Source organism: Cricetulus griseus, chromosome 6 (genome assembly GCF_003668045.3).
Source record: "Cricetulus griseus strain 17A/GY chromosome 6, alternate assembly CriGri-PICRH-1.0, whole genome shotgun sequence".
NCBI classification, from domain to species: domain Eukaryota; kingdom Metazoa; phylum Chordata; class Mammalia; order Rodentia; family Cricetidae; genus Cricetulus; species Cricetulus griseus.
In genome coordinates, this window is record NC_048599.1 from 138052838 (window position 1) to 138061456 (window position 8619).

Consider the following 8619-nt stretch of genomic DNA (forward strand, 5'->3'; position numbering starts at 1 on the left):
TCTCACACTAGGGCTATTCATCTCAGGCAGTTCTCTGAATGACAGCTCCCAACCATCACACAGAAAAGAGGGATTCAGAAAAGTTGCTAGACCCCAGACATGGCTGCCACATCCTTAAAAGCAACCCATGCCATAAATGGAGTCAACATGGTAATGGAAGGGAAGGGACTGGCAAAGGAGGAATTTCCCTTCTGCAGAGAACTGCAGGGGGTACCGCAGAGAGGCATTCTCTCTAGATGCAAAGCAACTGCACAGTATCAGTGAGGGCAGACTCCTGATGTCCAGGATATAACACCCATGAAAGAATCCTGAAAAAATACCCACAGGTGGAGTGCACCCCAGTAGCACAGCCTATACCTGTCTGCACAGCTAGGGAAGGTTAGAACACAGGGTCTCCTGAAGCCCTGTTGACCCCAGGACCAGAATTTCCTCAACTGTCCCCAACACTAGCCACTTACCTTAATTGTTTCCTAGAGAGCAGGTTTCTGTCCAAGAAAGAAAAACAAACATGATTCAGAAGAGGCAGGGAATTCAGTCAGAATGCCAAGGCCCCTCATCAGCCAGCATGTCCCCCAGTCCCAAAGGACAAAGCTGGATGAGAAACAGCCTGTTGTGCTGAGTGACTTGCTGGCTTCCCAGCATGGGGCTGGAGAACATGGAAGTTTGTTTCCTACCACTCTGCTCAGGGATGAAGATGTTCTCTGCATTGAGGCCTGCATATTTCACAATATTCCGAAAATCTTCCAGGGCCTCCGGGTTGATGTCAGGGTCTCTACCTAGAGGTGAGATCAGGAGCAACACACTGTCAGGGACAGAGGTGGGGGAGCTGATTGAATTTCCTTCCCAGCCCAGAGGACTAAGCAACTTTGGGGTTAAGAGTGAGACAACGCCCACTCAGGTGGGGACATGACCCAGAGGCCTAGGTATGAGAGGAGAGCCCAAGGGAAGGAGGACCAGAACACCATGTTCCTCCCTCCATAACTTCTGAACTAGAAGACACAGGGCAGTGCCTTCCTCTTAACTGAGTTTCTCTCAGGGCAGTGTGGCCAACCTCCTTCTTGAGGAATATGTCACCATTGGCTGAGGGTTCCATGTTGTCTCCCTGCCTGTGGACAAGTGCCCAGCCACAGGGAGACCTCAGAGGCTCTGAGCCTTAATCTCTGGGCAAGAAGGACAATGATACTGCTGTGATTGGGGTGGGTCGTCATATGTTGGCTGCTGTTTCTAAACCCATCTTTCATAGCGATTGCAAACCCAACAGTGGTGAGGGCCCCCCCAAGAGCCCTTGGCCCACCTCACAATAATGGGACTCACCTAGCAGTTTTACCACTCGGAAAGGAAACTTGAGATTTTTGTTCTCCCAGTAGTAGATGTAGTGGTCCTCCACTGCAGATGGTATGAGGTAGAATACCATGGTTCCCCCATCTGTAGAGGTACCGTGACACAGATCCTGAATAAGTCCCTAACCTTTCAAACGTGGCCTGGCACCTCGCCTGGCACTTCTCAATCTGATTCTCACAGTTGCTCAGGTCTTACTGTCCCAGCTTCTCCACCAGCCCGGAGACTCAGTTACAAGGACCCTCCATTTCCATGGGGCCCACACTGGGCCATGTTTCAGTCCTTGTGTCCAACAGAAGAATCTGCCTCTGGAGCCAAACACATCCCTCCTCTGACTCCTTCCATGAGTTCAGCCATAGCCAATGAGACATCACTGGCAGTTGTATTGACTAGGCTTATGTCAACTTGACACAGCTAGAGTCATCAGAAAGGAGGAAAGCCCAATTGAGAAATGCTTGCATAAGATCAGGCTGTAGGGAAGCTTGTTGGGAATTTTCTTAATTAGTGATTGATGGGAGAGGGTCCATCCCATTGTGCATGGCACCAACTCTATATGAAAGCAAGCTAGCAAGCAATGAAGAATAAGCCATTGAGTAGCTCTCTTCCGTGGCATCTGCATTAACTCCCATTTCCTGCCCTGTTTGAGTTCCTGTCCTGACTTCCTTTGATGATGAACAGTGATGTGGAAGTACAAACAAAATAAGCCCTTTCCTCAACTTACTTTTGGTCATGGTGTTACATCACAGCAATAGTAACCCTAACTAAGACTATAGCCAGTTCTCTACTAGGGACAAGTCAACCACACCTGATGCAGTTATTTGGTGTCAGCTGTTCCCATGTGTAAGGAAAACTGCTGTATGGGTATTAGCAGGGTAGGAAGAAGTAAAGGTTCTCAGGCTATGGAGCACCCTGGGACAGCCATGCTGGCCTCACATGTATCATGGGAGGTTGGGTACAGCCCTCTCAGGCTTAGGGACTCACAGGCTGTGTATTTGTCAGGTTGATCTGTCTTCTCTATGTCAGTTCTCATCTCATGGCACTCTCCTGAAATCCTGGAAGATACAAAGTCTGTGACACACTGTCCAGCCACACAGCTCCCCTTCTGGCAGCACCTGTAGCACAGCCTATGTGCCTGGCTCCAAGGTGGCCGAGGAACTGCAGGTTTTAGGGAGTCCTAAGTGTATTACCAGCAGGCTCCTGAGTCACATGTTCTAGCCCCCTGAATCCCGCAGTCGTCCAGTTCTGCATCATGCCACCTGCTGCCTGCATTCTGGAAGCCTCTGCTCACTCCCTTGGAGAGCCTGGCTCCTAGGTTTGTAGATATTGTCTGAAGCAAATCCTCTCCAATCTGAGGCACCCTCAGTGGTACTGTTGGACCCAGAACCCCAGCTTCCTCTGTGTACCCCACTTAGCCCCCAATTCTCCTGTGTGTGGGAAGCTAAGGCCAAGAAGAATGCTACCAACTTAGCGGTCACACTCACAGAGCAGTGAACTTGACTTGCAGGTTGTCCCCTTCTAGGGCCGTGATGGTCATGGGAGTCACAGACGAAGACCGAAGTTTTTCGGGAATCGCCTTGTTAGATGCTGTAGCTTTTATATACCATGTTCCTGTCACCTGCAGATAGTACCCTCCCATCAGAGCTCAGGTAGACTCCAGGACTGCTCCTAATCCTTAGCCCCTGCCTCTAGTTGTATCCCAAGTTCTGGACAAGTGAAACATTTCCCAGACTCCCTTTCTATCAATGCATTAAATGTGGCCTTCACCCCTTGCAGGTGTGACACTATCACAGATCCCTGTACTCCTGGAGAATAGTGAAGAGGGCTGGACATGGACTCTGGAATCCTCCAGCCCTCTGCACCCAGAACTATCTGTCCAGAATCTTTGTGCTATGCCTGACATTCCTTCAGAGCAGAAATTCAAGCCTGACTCTAACATGATGTCTCTTTAGATGAAAAAGGAATGGGGGCCTCAACCATCAACCTCAGCCCCCCTCTCTCTGCCATAAACCCCCTTGAAGCCCCTGCCCATCTCAGCCTCACATCTTGAGGTCCTTTTGTGTCAGGGAAGTCCTGGGACTGCAGGGCAGCAACGAGGCCGAGGCCAAAGCTCAGAAGCAGGGCCTTCATCTTCAGAGTCTGTGCTCACAGGTGCCCAACAAGTCACTCTGCAGGCTGAGGAGGCTGTGCTGGGCCTTCACTCAGATGCTCTTTATACTGCTCAGCCCAGGGTCTTCAGGGAATTTGGCAAGGAGGGCTGCCAACCCCTTCCTGGCCATTCACCATGGCCAGATCTTCAGTGGACCAGATAAAATGTCATCATTGCTGGAAGTTGGTAGAGAACACTCATAGCCCAGAGGCTAATGGGACAGGGCTACTTGCAGATTTTTTTCTGGCAAGAAAGTGAGTCTGAGTTGGAGGTGCAGCCTCCCATGTCAGGGTCTCTGAGGGTGAGTAGAGATAACCCTTCCTGCACACACTGTGTGTTCATCCAGCTGGCTGATATGCTCTTTGACACAGAGGAGGCCACTGAAGCAAGACAGTCTTGTGCTGCATTTTCAGGGGTCATCTTCAGTCCCATGGCAGGACACTGAACCTTAGATTCATCTTGGAAGAAGAGGAAAGTGGGAACCTGCTTTGTGACTGCCAAAATGTGTGCTTAAATATGTGTCCCTTCTTGGGCTGGTAAGATGGCTCAGGGGTTAAGAGTACTGACCGTTTTTCCAGAGGTCCTGAGTTTAACTCCCAGCAACCACATGGTGGCTCCCAACCATCTGTAATGTAGTCTGATGCCCTCTTCTGGACTGCAGGGATACACGCAGGCAGAACACTGTGTACACAATAAATAAATAAATAAATAAATAAATAAATAAAAAGATGTGTCCCCTTTTCAGTTAGTCCATAGGCATAGCAATGATGGGTGAGTCATAGACAGAAATCAAGAAGGCTTGTGTGGGCACCTATGTACACAGGTTCGCACGTACACACAATGAACCATGGGACAGAATCACAGGCTGTAATTGGAAATGTGGCTCAGTAGTTAAAAGTCATTTATGCTCTTCCAGAGCTGTTTCATACAGATACAGATAAATAAATATTTAGAGAAAAAAGACAACACTAAACAAAACAGAACAGAACAAAACAAAAAACCTCTGCATATGTTGCCCTAGTTACGGTTAGTATTATTGTAATGAAATCCTATAACTTATAGAGGAAAGGGTTTATTTGGTTTATACTTCAGTATCACTCCAGTCATCATTGACAGAAATCAGGACAGGAACTCATGCAGGGCAGGAACCTGGAGGCCGGAGCCGATGCAGAGGGCATTCTTTAACATCACTTACTTAGTCTGTTTTCTTATGGAACACAGTGCCAGCCCAGGTTTGGCCTCACCCACAATGGTCTGGGTGCTTCCCGGACAATCACTACTCAAGAAAATGACCTACAGGTACATGGTTGCCTACAGCCTGACCTTTTGGAGGCATTTTCTCAGTTGAGACTCTCTTCTCTTCAGTGACTCTAGTTTGTGTCAAGTTGACATAAAACTAGCCAGTAGTATTGACCCCCTGTCAACTTGACACACAAACATTATCACTGTTAAGCCATAACCTTTCCTTTCTTGTTTATCTCCAAGTAAAATATAAGCTAAATACTCTCCTACTTGAAGCGGGAAGTACTAGGGCACAGTCTGAATAAAGGAAAAATGAAACTCCATTTGTGTGAACAACTCAATGTCTGATGTCTGGGATCCACTCACAATCTTCTGGGCTTCTCCAAAGGACTTAGGTCACTCCTCCAGCTCTGCCCTCTGCAGCATACATAGCTGGTCTTTTAGACTCCAGCTGGCTCCACTCCACTGCTGCTGCTGTTCTTGGTGGTCATTCCATGGTGCTGGCATCTCCAAAATGCTGGGTCTTCTGATGTAACTGGGTTGCACCTTCACTAAAAGCCTCTCCTGAGCTCTCCTCAGGGACCCCTGTCCTGCTACATTGTGCCAAGTCACAGCTGATCTCTATGACCCTTTTATGCCTTGAAAAGTAGTATTCCTGGGTGACTCTTACACTATGAAGTTTGGCTGCCAGCATGAGGTACAACCTGAGTTATCTCTGAAACACTGTGTGCTGTGTTTCAGAGATAACACTTCAGAGATACAACTTCTATGTGCTGACTCTGGGGAAACAGTTCCCAGAACACTTTGCCTCAGTGACGCTGCTCTCTTCTAATTCACTGCTAATTTCTCAGCTACACCTGATTCTCAGCTACACCACAGATTCTTCACACAAATGGTCCAGTAGAGTCTTTGCCTTCCTCTGAAACTTCACAAGCCACATTTCCATCATCTGTACTGCTCTCAGCATTCTTATTTTCCAAGCTCCCACAGAACATCTCACTAATTTTGAATACTCAATGACTTTTCCAGCCCAAAGTTCCAAAGTCTTACCACAATCCTCCCCAGACATGGTCAGGTCTGTCACAGCAATATCCCCATAATCTTGGTACCATAATCTTAGCTAGTGTTATTATTACTTTGATGAAACACAGTGACCAAAAGCTACTTGGGGAGGAAAGGGTTTGTTTGGCTTACACCTCTATATCAATGTTCATCATCAAAGGGACTCAGGACCGGAACCTGGAGGCAGGAGCTGATGTAGAGGCCATGGAGAAGTGCTGTTTACTGGCTTTTCCACATGGCCTGTTCAACATATTTTCTTTGTTTTTTTTCTTCTTCTCTTTTTTCCAGGGGAAAGAATGAATGCAGTCCTCTGCTACCACAAATGCAGTTGAGTTTCCCTAATTTGGGGAAATCACAGGGGTCAGTACATTCAGAGTGCAATGCATCAGCCTCGCCCTGGGAAAACTACCTTTGTGATCATTGTACTCCCCACCCAGCCAGGTAAGTTTTCCAAGTATTCCACCTGTTTTCTTACAGAACCCAAGACCTCCCACCCCAGGGATGGCCCCGCCTACAATGGGCTGGGCATGGACCCCATTGATTACTAATTAGGAAAATGCCCTACTGGCTTGCCTGCAGCTGGATCTTAGGGAAACATTTTCTCAATTGAGGTTCCTTTTTCTCCAGTGACTCTAGTTTGTGTCTAGTTGATATAAAACTAACCAGCACAGCAGGGTCTGTCTTTGTAGGAGTAAGACATAGTCTTCCTGACTGCAGAAAAGGGTTGGGCAGCCCTTCCTGATAGTTCCTTGGGGTGAACAGACTAGTCACCACACAATTGGGGTCAGAGGAGGGGGAATTCCCTCCTCCCCTCCTGAGCCTGAGACAAGGGAAGATACAGGTACAGCCTCTAGTGCAGGCAATGGGACAAGCCAGTCTACGACAGGTAGCAAAGTACATGAAGAATTTTCTACACATGATTTGGAAAAACTCAGAGAAACGGGAGCCAAGGGACAAAATTATTGAGAAGGTGAGAGAAGAGGATACCCAGAATGCAGAGCCGTGTGAAGAGATCACAAATTGACACAAAAGACTGGCAAGACCTCAGGGCCCTGAGGCAGACACAGTGTGATGAATGTTGACAAGAAGAGGTGGCCAGAGAGAGAGAGAGTCCTCATCTGTGAGCTTGCTATGGTGAGGAGACAGACCTAGGACCCCAGGTTCTGCTGTCTCCTACAGACTCTAGACTGTTCCCATGTGGGCCCTTCCAAGAACAAGCAAGGCATCCATTTCTCACGTGATTTGCCACAGCCATCTGTCTCTGTGGTGTAGGTTTGTAGGTAACAGGGTGGGTGAAAACCAACAGCCGCGTCAGATTGCAGCCATCTTTACCAAATGTTCTCAGCTTTTGGGAACATTTCCAACAGGCTTTGTGCCAGAACACCAGGTACCCTATCCTAAGGGCATTGGAGCTTGAACCATGGGAGGATCTCACCGTATGGCCTCAGGCTGATGGGATGTTATGAAATAGAGTGGTCACATTTCTTATTTACTGGTAGAACTTACAAGGACATCTGTGCCAGAAGCTGCATGCTTCCCTCATCCTCTCAAAGAATGATGAGAAATAAATTTGATTTGCACTCCACAGCAGAGCAAAGGCTAAAACAGTTCTGTTCTACTTATAGGAAACAGTATCATGTCAGTTCATAGGAAGTCGGAATCAAGGAGTGGTGGTCAGAGGGCTGAAGGAGTTTCAAAGAGGCTAGCCAGGTCATGAAAGTTAGAAATGATCCACCCATGTTATCCTGTTTGTGGGAATTCTAAGCTTTCTTTTAAAATTCACTTATTTTTATGAGTGTCTGCCTACATGTGTATATGTGTAGCCACATACATGCCTGGTGCTGAAAGAGATTTATAAAGGATCCTCTGGAACTGGTGCTACAGATAGTTATGAGATGCCACGTGAATGCTGGGAGTCAAACCCGGGTCCTCTAAAAGATCAACAAATGCTCTTAACTTCTGAGCCATCTCTCCAGCCCCTCCATGTGCTGTGTTTAATGGCTTTTGAAAAGCTAATGTCCCAAAAGCCACAGAGGGCAGCAGAGGATCAGAGACTCATTGTGAGGGGGTTCCCTCCCACACCAGACATACACAAGTGGCTGATAGGACAGACTTTAAACAAGAAATCTTAAATTGCTGAGGACAAGTCATGCCAGTACAAGGGTAAAGACCTTGTTCTCCTTCTCAGACACAATTTCCCCCAGGAAGCCTCAAATGGACTTCAGGGTCCTAGCTGAAGGTTGTTCTTAATTCTGTAGCTGACACATGACCACACAGGACTGAGAGCAAGCTAAACATGAGCAGCTATCATTCTACTTCTCAAGGTCCACTGGGCTCCTAACTCCACTGGGCAGTCCGTGTCAGTGTCTCTGTCAGGTGTCCTGTTTCCTGCCTGTCCCCAGAGGAGTTCAGAGTCCTGAAAGTGTGTCTCACAGTTATGTCAACAATGTGTGTCTTTCTATTACTTTCTGCAGCCCTTTGCCACCACAACACATTGTCTAGCACAATCACTCCCTCGAGTCAGGAAGGGCCTGGCTATCCAATCTTCAGGGAACTTAGATCCAGGATCAGTCCCACCCGTTCCCCCACCATACCCCCGTCCCCATCACAGGTCTTGCTTCCTGTCCCAAGAGGCACTGCCATGTGGGCAGGTCAGGACCAGCACCTAGACCCCTCATCTTTCCAGGCGGAGGCTCAGTAAATGCTGTTTGGACTTCTTTGGACTGAGTTGCAGGTGGCTGAGGGGATGGGATCTGCACTTGGCTCCAAAGCTGAGGGTGGGGGCCAGAGGCCAGAGCATGTGTGTGTACAGAGGAAGTTGTGTTCAGGGA

General features: G+C 48.0%; 1 non-coding gene across 1 annotated transcript; it reads right to left on the reverse strand.

Annotated features, from left to right (window-relative positions):
• Nucleotides 1–6073: 6073 nt before the first annotated feature.
• Nucleotides 6074–6237, reverse strand: LOC113831967. The gene has a single exon (XR_003486741.1). It is a non-coding gene; the product is annotated as a U1 spliceosomal RNA (small nuclear RNA).
• Nucleotides 6238–8619: the final 2382 nt, after the last annotated feature.